We start from the raw sequence: 13,955 nt of genomic DNA, 5'->3' as shown, positions 1-13,955 counted from the left end.
CACACAACCATAAAAATTGGCTGCAAAGTAGCATCAGTTTTCTGCAATAGGAGTTTGCTAATCCTTCTTTCACCAGAACCAGATTTCATGTAGTTACAAAACAGATTTAACTGAAAGCCTGAACTTAATTTTTCACAAGGACTGCATCAGTATTCAAATAAACTTGTTCAACAATATTAAATCTATTTTATTTAATACCTTCCTCTTGCCTATTCTATTGTACTAGAAATAAAATATGTCAGGAAATTGGTGGTAGGCTTAGGAAGATAATAAATTGAGTGGCAGATACAGATATCTCAATCTGAATGTGGCACGTTTTCCTGATGCCATTTACTTTTCATTTATATATGTAAGTATATATATATGTATATATAAATATATAAGGAGTATAATCCTTTACATAATTATTTCCATACATTTCCATATTCATTTCCCTGTACAAGTCAGAATTACCTCAGTGTCAGTGCAGTAGATTGTAGCAGTTCTATTTATCCAAAGGTAAAATTAAGTCTGTCCATTTGGGTTGTTCCTATGGAACACTTTGTAAGTGAAATAATAATTTGTGGAAAAGTGCTATGAGGTTTAATGGACTCATCTGGATAATGGGACAGCAAGTTCTTTGGGGACACAAAGCCAGGAGGAGGCTGAGCTATGCCAGGGGGCTGTGCTGCCATCCAGGAGGACCTGGAGGGGCTGGAGAAACAGGCTGACAGGAACCTCATGGAGTTCAGCAAAGGGAACTGCAAAATCCTGCACCTGGGGAGGAAAAGCCATGAGCCAGCAACGTGCTCTGAGAAGGGAAAGGTGACCTGGGCTGAGTTAGGCAGGGTGCTGCCAGCAGGTCAAGGGAGGTGGCCCAGGGGCAGAATTTATAATGTAGTTTGACTGTTTTCATGACAATTTTTAATTTTTTAGTGAATATTGCAGCATGAAATTCTAGCTAGGTTGCCAGATGAATTATTTTAATCGACCTTTGTAGCTTTAGCGTAAGTATAACTATGTAATTAGCAAATGGCTGCTACTGATAGATTTATCCTGATTTTTATCATTCTTTTATTTGTGAAAATGTGTTAACTACAGCTTCTCATCACTTAGTTTTTACAGTTCATCTGACTTGAAGTAAAGACCAGTAAGTACAACATAGCAAAAGTAGGGAATAAAACAGATGACATTTTGGTGTATGTTTGCACGGTTCTTTAAAGTGTCCTTTCTTTGTGCTTTCATTCAGTGCTGGAAGATCTCAAAAACAAAAAGATCAGAGAACTCTGTAAGATCTCTCAGTGATAATCGCATGATAGAGAAATCTAAATTTCAAACATAAGTATCCATCACTTCTGAAGAGCAGCAGTTGTAGCCGTATCTTTGACAAGGATAAGCCCATGTCAGTATAAATTATGGAGTGTATTTCTAGCTCAGTTTATTTGCAAAGGGAGAATTATTTTCAATTCTAGAAAATTATGTTGTAGAGTTAATTGGCATGGATAGCAGATTTAATTTTATTAACACTTGCTTGTGTGGTTCTTAATATTGTTCTGTTCTGCCTTTGGGATAAAAAGCATGCCAAACCCCCCCCCCCCCCAAACTACTGTAGCTTAAATATTAGTAACTTAAGAAACTTAAATACTTTGTATTCTTATGCAATAGTCTACTAATCAACATTTATATATCACAGCTAAAATTAAATTTAATTAGATTGAAACTAAATTACAAGGTCCTGAGTAAATTGGATTTGGTAATTTACTACTGAGTCAATCTGCAACTGATGTCATAATTTAGATTTGCCTCTTATGTGAGAATGATGCCAAGAATTATTCTTCCCTTTGCAGTTTCAATTTGTGAGCGTGAAGAATAATGATCATGCTTGAAGTACAAAACTAGTAACTGGCCAGATGTTAATAATGAATTTGTAAAGATGCCATTGCAGGTCTGTCAGCTCATCTTTTCTTGAACTTGAGAGACAAAGCTGGGACTCGGTGACTCTCAAGAATGCTAAAGTAAGAGGTGTCTTATGGTTTGTGTACATAAACCAGACAGGATCCAAGAGGAAGGATAAATGTTGCAGATGGCATATTTAGCTGTATTTATAATCACTGGGTTTTTATGCATTGAATGCTGTCTTGAGAGCTTTAAGGAATTTTGGTTTTTGACCACTGACCTGTTTATCATTTGTCACCCTAAATTCTGACAACTGGCTTGCTTCCAGAATGTGTGGGAAATAATTTTTATAGCAGGTATTTGAGGATGAGGTCCATATCAACTTCTTTTTTCCATTTTAGTTAGCTTTCAAAATGTATATTTCATTTTTTGAGTCCTAGAAAGGGATGGTTTGACAGGATTTCCTAGTCTCAGACATAAATCAGGAGACTGTTTTATTACATAATAGTGTGGCTTACAAAAATGCATTCCATTTATGAAACCTCTTACATATTTAGGGAAATTTCATAATATGCCATATTACTGTGAGTTGTTCTTCCCAGCTGGAACAACGGCCTTGGGCATGAAGCCACACAGTTGGGCAAAATAATGGCACCATTTTATAGCTTGATAATGGCACCATTAGCACAAGATATTATCATATCACCTTTTTATGGATACTTATACTTTAAACCAAGCTCAGTTATATGACATAAGTGCAGCATTGGAACAGACTTCAAAAAATAAAGGTGCAATTTTTCTTTCAACAAGTTAAATATTGTAACATTTATGTAGCTATTATCTTTATTCTTTATAAAACAGTGAGCTTCTCCTTTGGATGTCTAATAGAAAAATATATATAAACCCAGCAATTTTGCATCTGAAATAGGTACTCAGGTGTAAGGTGTTTCTTGACCCATCAAGTGAGACTTTTACTCCCAAACAGATGGATGAGAGCTCTGCTCTCGGCCAAATTGATGCAGTTTCTCATTCTTCCAGTCTGATGGAGCTGCTAGTGCTTTGGAGATTATACAAAGTGCAGATTAAAAAAGTTAATTTTAAGTGTTCCAGAACTGAGATTTTTAACTCCAGTCTCAGTTTGTAATTGTTGATCTGCTTACAGACTGCAGCCTCATCTTTGAACTCAGGCTTTGCTCCTCAAAGCAAATACCCAATTATGATTAAAATGTGCAAGACCCACTCTCAGAAAATCAGCTTTTTATGACAGTCCAATCCACAGCAGTAAAGATTTCTGAGAGATTTTCTGGTGTTTAGTAGATAATTTTTGCCCATGGATGAACTACAAGTACTTAGATGTAATAATATTTAGTAGGATAAAAATCTGAAACTGGGAATATCAATTATCTATGGGAAACACATTAGGTTTTGAATATTTTAAGGAGTGTATTGTGCAGTTTTATTACAATTTATTCAAGTATTTTTCTTATCTGTTCAAAGTTTGGATCCCAAACATGTTAATTGTTTTTAAATACTTGATCTTGGAATTTGTCAGCAGTTTGAGTTTTAAGTAGGAAACACATTCATGCTAAATTATGTTGAAAAAATTATGGAAAATTATTAAGATTTTCCCTCAATTTGAGAGCTTCAATTGCCTTCCACTTCCATTGAAATTCTTACATTTCATACCCAACATCTTTAAAAGGTGTTCAGATGAAATATTGGTCTAATGACTTTGTCCATGAAACAGATCAAAACCTATCAACTTTCAATAAAGAAGAGGTTGACCTGAAATTGACCTGGAGTTCTGGTATCTTTGATTCCTATCAGGCTTTGAAATTGTGGCACAACAAATATTCGGTGACCTTGAAAAGTCACTAAAACCTATGGATAGTATTTCAGTAGATAAGATGTAAAGGAAAATAAGGAGAATTTCTTCATTTCATAGGAAAAAGGCATCAGGAATGTTTATGGTAGAGACTTGATTGAATATTGGCATTAAGATTTTTCATCAGAGTAAAGAAAAAGGTAATAAATAGTAAAAAATTAATAACGTAAATACTATAGCAGACACCAGTTTGTATTTTATATAGTTCTTAGTGAAAAGGTTGGGAAAACAGAATTTTTGGTAATACATCCATTAAGCTTCAATTTCAGAACACTTATAATCTCTCAGCTGGTTAATTTTGGAAGGATATTAAGCAGATTTCGACAATTGATTTTGGGTTTTTTAAAGACCAAGATTGGAAATGTAGCGATTAAGAATGAATAAACTTTTTTTTTTGAAAGATCATTTAAAAACTGTAATAACTCTGGCTTATTAAAGCTCTGGAAGATGAAATGAATGGTATTGTCCAAAGATGGAATCATTGAGTAGATAACTTCCCAGTGCAGTTCTTCAGGCCAATAATGAAAAGACGGAGAAGTCCTCTTCACCAACAATAAGCATTAGACTGGTGCTACTGTAATAGTGTGTTGCAGTAAATATATAGCTTATGTTACATCAAAGTATTTATCATCATTACCAGAATCAGGGCAATTATCTCAGGAACTTTTGGTGTAGCAAACTTGAGTGTCTGTGAGTTGCTACCGTTTTTCTTTCCTTGTGATATAAACAGACATTTGCACGATGTATTTTGTGCTTTAAAATTAAGAAAAAGCATAATAATCTCTGGTACAATACATTGAACTAGGTAGCATTTGTTATTTCAAGTAAGCATTTTTAGGCTTGCCAGCCTTGGAACAATGGAGAGGAAATTAAATCTTTCAGAAATCGTTTTTCTGTCTTTTATTCTGTTACTGACACAGAGGCCTAATAACTTGTACTAACACCCGTGAGATGGGAAATAATCATGCTTATTCTGGAATCACAGAATGTCTGGAGTTGGAAAGGACCATCTGGAGATTGTCTGACCCCTCAAAGCAGGGTCAGCTAGAGCAAGTTGTCCAGAGCTTTGTTGAGTCAGGTTTTGAATATCTCCAAGGACTGAGGATCAATACCCAACCTGTCTGAGCAGCCTGCTGCAATCTTCGATCCTCCTTGCACTAAAAAATATTTCTTATGTTTAAATGGAGTTTCCTGCTTTTCAATTTGAATGGGTTTAGGTTGAAGTTTAAAAAGACAATTGGTACATAAACCACTTTTAGCTTGGTGTTTTTTAAAAATAGATTACAGAGAATGATTTATATTGAAAGAGTTTTGCAGTATAGAATACCTCATTTGTGGAAATCACTTGTAACCCTTGAATATAGTTGTGTGGTTTCCTTGTACTGTTTCCCACCAGGCTAAGTCAAGATTCAGTAAACACCATAAATCAGCATTAAGCCCTCTACAGATGCATACAATAATTGCAAAAACCCCTTACTTGCAGCTAGAAACCAATTAAGTGTTCGTTCTCAGAAATTATAAATATACAAATCTATATTTTTTTATATGTATGTTCTTGTTTCTGTGAAACCCATGACTGTATTCTCATTTGAAAAAGGGGTGTTGGAATGGTCTGGGGAATTTCTGTAATCATTTAGGAGAAAAAAACCCCCTTCTTTTTGACTGTAGTCATTGCATTTAGTTGAAGACATCTTTCTGCTGTATTTTTGTCCCAGAAAACGTACTGAAAATCTTTCCTGGAATACTCTGAGGATATTTCTTACAAATGACTGTTGGCAAGATAGATACCTTTAAAATCTTTATGTGAGAAGTTCACCCTGCAGGGAGTAAAGAGTATGATTTTAATTTCTTAACTTCACTTTTTCAACACCTTCCTGCACTTGGAGCCAGATAGTCTGAATTGTCTTTTAAAATATTTGTTCCTCTGTGCCCTGCACATAGCTCTCCTAAAAAAGCCTGGTCAGGCTTATAGAGTGAAATAATTGGAGTTGGTCAAATATGATGATTTTGTGGAAAATTTTTTGGAGAAAAATTGTTTTAGTTTCTAAAACTTTGCAGAAACAATATTTCAGGGTTAAACCAAGTGTTCACTTTTTTGCTTTGTTTTTAAGCAGAACCTTTTTACTTTTTTTCAAATTTCAGGAAAGTAATTCTTCCTTTAAAGGCTTATCAAAACGATTTTGTGGTTTTTTGGGCCAGCTCAGCCAATTTTTGAAAACTGGTAGCTATGGGAGAAAATAGAGACCTCAAATTTTCTAGCTCTCTGCAGAACACCCCATATTTTGTTTGAAATTTTGTCTAAAATTATTGTGAATAATTGATGCTTTTATAAGTAATTTCTTCTGTTTCCTTTGGTGATGTCTGATAACATGGGCACTTATTTTATGTGTCTTTCCCTCAGCTGATATATATTGGCATCATCTCTCTTCTTTTCCTATTAAACAATCATTTGGGCACTGTTATTAAAATCAATCTTTTAGCCCACAGCTGTCCATGCAGGACTTACAGAGCTCCGCTCTATAGCTTTTATTTTTTAGGAAACAAAGTTTTTGTTAGAGGATTTCCTCAAATTTGCCAGATTGCACTTGGAAATGTTTCCTTAGTTAAAAAAAGGAATAATTTTTCTGAGGCATAGAGGAAGGCTGGGAGATACCTGATCTTTACTAGACTTACTCTTCTAAATCAATTTCTTTTTTATTGCCTTACTCCCCTGCCATATAGATTCAGAACAGCAAATGAGGCATTTCAGAATTCCAAAGTAAAGGTCTGTGTAACAGAAACTGAGTTTATCTTTCTGAGTGTGAGTTTTTTGCACGTAGGATCTTAGCCCTGACTCATATACTTGTTTTTCCAGAAGATGATATTCACTATTTTGAGATCACATTCATCTATGCAGATACCCTCTCTCTTCCCACTCAAATGAAAAAAGAAATCCTGATAGTTGAACAATCACCCCCAAAAGCAGATCTTAACATTTCTGCCCTAAGCTGGTATGAAGTATTCAACATGAGAAAGGAAAAAGCACAACCCATGTCTTGACAGAGTGCAGGTCAGCATCATATTTATGTAGGGCTCTTGAAATTATTTTAAATTTTCTCTCTGAAGGCATGAAGTGCTCTAGTTTCGAAAGTGTTTATTTTCTTTGGATTTTGATTTTGTTAAAGCTGTTCAACAGACAAATTGTTATTGTGGATTTGCACAAGCCTGATTAAACAGTTAGAGCTTCTTAAATTATACTGGAAAATCCAGTTTTTAAAAAGTGAGAATAAAAAGTACACTCAGTGCTGACAACTTTAAATATTTGTTTTCTTTTCAACAATAGGGCCTGTATGAATTAAAATAAATCTGACTGAAGTTCCTTACTGCTTGTCCATGAGCTCGTTCTGAGCTTTGCAGGCAGCCTCCAGATCACAGTTCTAGGTGGTACATTCATACATTTTGCTCTTATTTCTACATTTCAGTTTCAAAACTTTTGGTACAAATGCTGTAGTTTCTTGGGAATGACTGTTGCCAGTTTTTATCAGTGTAGTCCAGCATGTCATTACCAAAAAGGCAGCATGGGCTTGTTTCTCGGAAAACAGTTTCAGCTGAGCAGGCCCTGCTCTTTGATTTCACAGCATTCTGAGTCCTCCTGAAACCCAGATACTCACCCACCTTTCCCAACCTAATTCCTGCAAGTTGTTAAAAAGGTTTCTGCCATTTCCATTACACATTTTTCTGCACTTTCTTACAAATACTCTTCTGACTGTGACAGCATATCCTCAGTGATATGTCAGTGATCCATCATCCTGGCTCTACAGAATGTACTATGAGGGTGAGTGAAGTCTCAAGCTGACAGTTGTATCTGCTTTTTTTTTTTTTGAAATTTCTTACAGCTTGAACTATAATAGCAGTTTCAAGTGATCAATAAAAGTTAAATGAGAGTAAAATTAACATAACAAAATTGAATCACAATTTATTCTGTTAATCCTCAGAATTTATATTTTGTAAAAGTCTCAGTTCTCAATTTCTGCATTTTGATCACCTCTTCAAGGAGGAACATAGAACTAATTTTCTTTCTTATATGTTATATAGTTTCTTTCTTGGTATGCTGCATGACTCTTAGGTTAGCCAACCACTTCTCCTTCATTTGAAGGAATTAATATTTTCACATTAGTGTGGTCTCTTGTTCTTTCAGCAGAAAATCTGTTAGAATATTCTTGCCCCTTGTAGAGATAAGTAAACATCATGCCTTACATCCAAACCCCCACACTTCTCCTCCATGGAATAAACTTTCAATACAGAGAGCTTAATCTGTCTTGAGTTTTTTTCCTCATACTTTTTTATGTTGGCTCTTCTAAATTATATCGGTTATTATGTGTCCTCTCTGTTCTCATGCACATGTAAATGCCACTCCCTTGCCCTTCTTTGCATACTTTGATTTTCTTTTCTATGAGATGTGGATCTTCAGTAAAAGATTGAAGTAATAATAGAGCTGAAGACCACTTTCTCTGTAGAGTTCAATGAGATTTTGGTGTCTTCCATTGTCATCATTTCTCAATGATGATCAAAAAGATTCGCTTGGGTACACACAGTCTTGAAAATTCTTACCTGACTTCTCTTTTGGCTAGTCTTTCATGAGAGGCTGGACTAAGCATTTCCATTTCTTGTCTTAGTGTTCTGCACTGAAATTCTGTTTCTCTGAAGCAAAAAGGAAGTCAGTAGGTATTTACCACTGATAGTAATGTAATCAGCACTCACCTGTGGAGAAAAATGGAGACTTTAAAAAATTTTATCTGTGTTCTATCACAGAGCTGTTCATAGGATGAACAAAACTCAGGTGTTAGTGCTGTGGGTAACTGTTGGAATGCAGATTCCTTCCTCTTTTCAGAAGTAATTGCATTAAATATGCTCACAGTGACTTCTACTCTCATTGTAGCAGTGCTATGCACATCAAGGAATTAGAGCCTCTGTCTTTCATGGCCTTATCAAAAGGTGAGGAGGAGAACAAGAAAATACATCAATGAATTCCTCTGCTGACTGAGACTGCTGCTTTTTTGGTTGTTTTAGACATTAGAGAGGGGAATCACCAAGCACCACGCAAAAGATCAGAAGGTGTAATTTCTACAAAGTGGTATTATATACATAAATCTTCTGAAAGACAGATACCTCTGGGATATCGTAGGCCAGAGACTCCTGTGTAATCCATTACCCATGCCGATATAAACCTTTGATTTGTGGGTTTAAACCTGAGGCTGAGTAACCTCATAAATATGCTAATCCACAGTAATCAAGAAAAGTGCCATTGCAAATACAAAATTTTTTATTTCACAGCTCCAACAGCTTTATAGCATGCTCTACATTTATAACAATAAACTTTGGGAAATTACTCTCTTCATGTTTAAGAAAATGCTTTGCCCTTTTCTTGTCATCTCACAATGGGTTTTGCATACATTATTTTGAATGGCATGATCTTTATGCAAAATTCAGGGCATGTTTTGCCTTCTCTAACCAAGTATTTGATTTCTAAAATGAACCAAACATTGCATAAGTTTTAACAATTCAGGTTTTGTAGCCTTATAAAAATTTTATTATCATTTTTATTAGGCTGGAGACCAGCCAGTTGGTTAACTGGTAGATAGTCTAGCAAAACCAACTCTACTGTAGATATAAGAAATAAAATACTTAGAGAAATTTGAAAAAAAAATCTTATTGTTTTAGCAGCACATTTTCCATCTCTGATATATATGTTTCTACATATACCCATACACATGAATGTTAACTGCCATGAACATCATATTAAGTTCTGCAGTCATTCAAATAGCTCAGTGTAAAGTTACTAATTTGTTTAGAAAAGGCGAAAAATATCTTGCATGTAGGACATTTTTCTGTTGATAAACTTCAGAATGAAAGGACAAGTGGAATCTGCACCTTGGGAGTTTCAGATTGAACGTTAGAAAAAATTCATTGTATTAGCAATGGTGTGTTGAAACAAATTTTCTGGACTGGCCACGGAATGTTCTCTCTTGGAGGTTTACAAAACTTACCCTGGAAAGGGCAGTGCTGGCCTGACCTGGTGCTTGCAGCAGCCTGGCTTTGAGTGGGAAGTTGAACAGCCTCAGTTTGTGATGTTCCTGTGACTCTGGGATGATCAGAGCACATTCCGTAACAGGTGCAGCTTTCCTAATGGGAAACTCCTTAATTTATCAAGGCATAATAAGATGTCAGAAGAAGGCATACCAAGAAGGCTGAAACCTGAGGTTGAAAGGAAAATTCAATTCTAGCAAGTGACAAAAATGGCTTTTCCTTAATGTAGCTTGACAAACAAAACCATATTGTCATGCAATGCTTCTCTTTGTAGTAGAATTTAATCATTCAGCTCTGCCTGACAAATTCTCTCACCTCATTCCCTTCACTTCTGTTTCTAATTTTTCTTCCTGTCCATTTAATCTAGGCAGGCTTTTAAAAATCAGAGTTTTGAAAGATGTTGTCTAGAAATCTGCTGTTTCACACAGTTTGTAGGATAACTCAATCCTGCAAAGATTTATGTCTAAAATAACTTTCCAGTACTATAGGTCTTTGTGCCAATTACTTTCAATCTTTTTTAAAATTTAACTTTGAAACATGTAATTTGTCTCTTGTCTATGTCTCTTAATTTTCTTCCATTCTTTCATTGACTTCAATATTCAATATTTCAATTTCTTAATAATGTCCATATGAATCATTATGAAAATGCTTTGCATGCTGAGTAAAACTGTAAGTTAAATAACAGTTCCCTCCCCAACATTCTCTCCTTCACTTCCTGGAGTTTATTAATGTTGGGTTTTTCTGTGTGATATATGTTTCTTAATACGTGTACACAAGCACAGAATTGAATAAAGAAGTGGAATATGCATATTGAATTTAATAGATGAAGTGCCTATTAGGTAGGAAAAAAAGTTCAGCTGTTATAACCTTATTTAGGAGTGTCTTTCATCTTACTTGAATACAAAACTAGATTGTCTTTCAGCCTCTTATGACTCCAAATAGTGGAATAATATCCTGTAATTATTACATTTTTTGAGAAATGAAGGGGTGTATATTTTGATAATGTAATGTGTGCCAGCATAAGAGACAGGGCTGCAGCACGCAGAGATAATCTGAGGAAGCTGTTTATCAAATCTTGATGTGAAGTCTGAATTTCTTTGTTATCTTTCATTTTCTGTTTATGTTATCAGTATGAAAGTTTCATTATCACTAAATCTTATCATCTGGGAGGACTGTTTGTCAACATCAGACTGAATTCTTTACAGGCATTAACACAGCAGAAGGAAGGAGGATTCTGCAACAGCCACTTAGCTTCATATTGCTTCTCAGATCTTTTAATCCCAACAATAAATATTGCTTTTGCCTGTTTTCTCATCACACTGTTTTACAGAAATACCCAGTGAGTACTTACAAACCATGGGAGAAATTTATCTCACCTAATATTATTTATATTCTAAGTTTGACATTAGGTCTATAACCTAAACTAATCACAGAATCCCAGTGTTGTTAGTGGAGAGAAATGGCAGCTCCATAGGGCAATTCCTTCCAATTTATGAGAGTTCCACATCTATTTTAGAGTCACTCACCTATGAAGTGCCTTCCTATCTCTGCTGATGGTTGTAAGCTAGCTGACTAATTTAGATGAGGTTCACACATGGGACCAGATCAGATATACTCCACATGGGAAAATTCAGATAAATTTCAAAATTTATTGCGTTCTAGGAAGGCCGGTATATGGAATAAATGTGTGGCTTTTTTAGCCAGCAAGAGTTTAATGTTTCTCTTATTTACACATTATTATTTAGATGTAATATGTTCTCTTGGAATTTCTGTTTTCCAAGGGAAAAGATATTTTGTGTTTTGCCTGTTAAATATTTCTATTAGGAAATGGACAATTTCCTGCCATCCATCTGTCACTTTTGCAGGCCACTCTTCATGGTTGAAGTCCAATGGGACGGAAGAGTCAGAACCATTTTTGCTCTTTCTAAAGATATCTCAGAATATAATTGTACTTAGGATTTTATTTATATTTAAATGAAGAAATCAGAGTATCCTTTAATTTGTAACTGCTGGTTATTCAGTAGTCATGTATTCACTGAGTTTGAAGATATCCATAGGTACCATTCCCCACCCCAAAATTATTGTGTAATGCTTTAAAGACATTATAATGTCTTTAAAACAGTTTATACTTGGGTCTCTGCGCTCATGTTTCTACAGAGTAGGTAGCTAAACTTCACTTTGTGCAATGAAATGTAAATGTAGAGTTTATGTGTTTAAATTTTCTAGCACCCTCATTCCATATTGTCACAGTGTTTGGTCTTCTACATTTTCCTTTGAAAAAAAATTTTTGTGTATACACAAAAAACCCCTTTTTGTGTATACACAAAAAACCCATTTTTGTGTATACACAAAAATGTAGTGATCTAAACAATTTTCCTCAGCTGACTTTTATATTTTTTTGTCTGAAGTTGTCTCAGTAAGAAATTGTCAGTCAAAACAGTATGAAAGATGTTGGACACCAAAATGTCAGCCTTTATGTTCAGTTGGTATCCATTTCTTCTGCTTCAGTACATACCTAGCACCAGTGTGGGAGGGTATAATAGTTTTATCCAAGAAGAAATTAAATTATGGTTTTCATGATACTGAAGGAAGTAATAATTCTGCAGGGTTTAAGTCTGCATAATCAACACAGTGCAGGCAGTTTAGTTTGGGTTATGTCTGACCTTATTGCATTACGTTTCAAGGTTTAATAATTAGATCTTCTATCAGAGTTTTGCCATGTATTTATTTTAGTTTCTCTTATTTGTTCATTTTTAATTTGTTAACAGTGGAAGATGGAGAAAATGTATTAACGGAAATATTTGTTCATGGTTTGAGAGCCTGAGCAGATAGGAGTTTGCTTTAGTGGGTAATGTCATGAAATGGAGCACAGATTATAATTGCTTTTTATGTACTTTTTTGAATGTATGGAACATTTCATGGGTTAGGTTCCTGTTTTCTGCAAATGTGCAATTTGGATTTAGTGCCTAGGTTTCCTTTTCCTTTTGCACAATTGGTAGTGTTAGAATTGTGGGGATGGCTTTTTGACACCTATATCTTTAAACTAAAACACAAAGTTCTAAGGGCAGGCTAGCTATTTCCATATGAAAGTTCTCCCTGAGTTAGACTTTTCAAGGTTGTCTCATTTTTGTCGTGGAACAGATCTTGACCTATTGTTCTGTAGGACTCTATTGCTGCTAGATATGATAGTCAAGGTAAAGATGAACTGGAGCAATGGGAAAAAATGAATCTGTTCCTGCAGGCATTAACTTCTGAAGGCTGGAAAAATCTTTGTTCAGAAATTGTTCCTCTTTCAACAGACCTATTCCATCCATCATTATTCAGTGTAAAGTGTATTTCCTATATCATGTGTGTAACCAAAATATGAAAACTTAAGAAGTACCTGAAATGTTGATTGCAGTGCATCCTTGAGTTGGTGCTCTCTGGCATATCCTGCTGCTTATCTGACTTTTTAATCCTTAATTGCTATAAAGGATTTGCCAGCAGTCACAATGCCTTGTCTTCCAATTTGGCCAGTATTGTTTAAAAAGTTTTTTTGCTTGCTTTTTTAAAAAATCTGAGGTGAAACTTTCCTGGTACAATTGTGATCAGATTGCTGGGTTTGATTGCAGACTGGAGTTGTTTCCAGACTCACAGGGGGCCGTTAAGGAATTCTGGCACCTCAAATGAAAATAATTGTAGTAACGTAAAATGCTCCTTCAACAAAGAGAATTTCAGGTCACAAAAGGTGAACTCTGTCAAAACTGGCATGTTTTTTTCTCCTTCTGCTAGTTCATCACCTAAAGTATGGTACTTGTAAAAAACATAATGGAAACACCAGGAGTGAATTTGAGTACTAAACAGAATTTGAAGTAAATCCAGACAGCATTTAAAATATAAAAAATTAATTTGTAAAGCATTCATTTTTGTTCAAAGTGTGCTTAAACAATTGTTTATGCTTGGAATGCACTTTATACTGGGCCAAAGAAGTGTTTTCTCAGATGTTATCTTTTAGGTAATTGATCTATGTTTAGCTGGGTTTGGCTGGCACAAGGCACAGTAACACTATTATTACCAAAATTTGTATTATAGCTTTGGTCTAAAATAAAAATAAAATAAAATAAAACAAATTTGAAAAAATGAAATTCTT

At 34.9% G+C, this 13,955-nt stretch overlaps 1 protein-coding gene across 4 annotated transcripts in view; it reads left to right on the top strand.

Annotated features, from left to right (window-relative positions):
* Nucleotides 1–13,955, top strand: part of ATRNL1 (attractin like 1) — a 428,637-nt gene that overhangs the window by 196,094 nt on the left and 218,588 nt on the right. The gene's annotated exons all lie outside the window — the stretch shown is intronic.

This window comes from Melospiza melodia, chromosome 9 (assembly GCF_035770615.1).
Source record: "Melospiza melodia melodia isolate bMelMel2 chromosome 9, bMelMel2.pri, whole genome shotgun sequence".
In the NCBI taxonomy this organism is placed as follows: Eukaryota; Metazoa; Chordata; class Aves; order Passeriformes; family Passerellidae; genus Melospiza; species Melospiza melodia.
The sequence above is the reverse complement of the archived record's forward strand: the minus strand, read 5'-3'. Positions and strand labels throughout refer to the sequence as shown.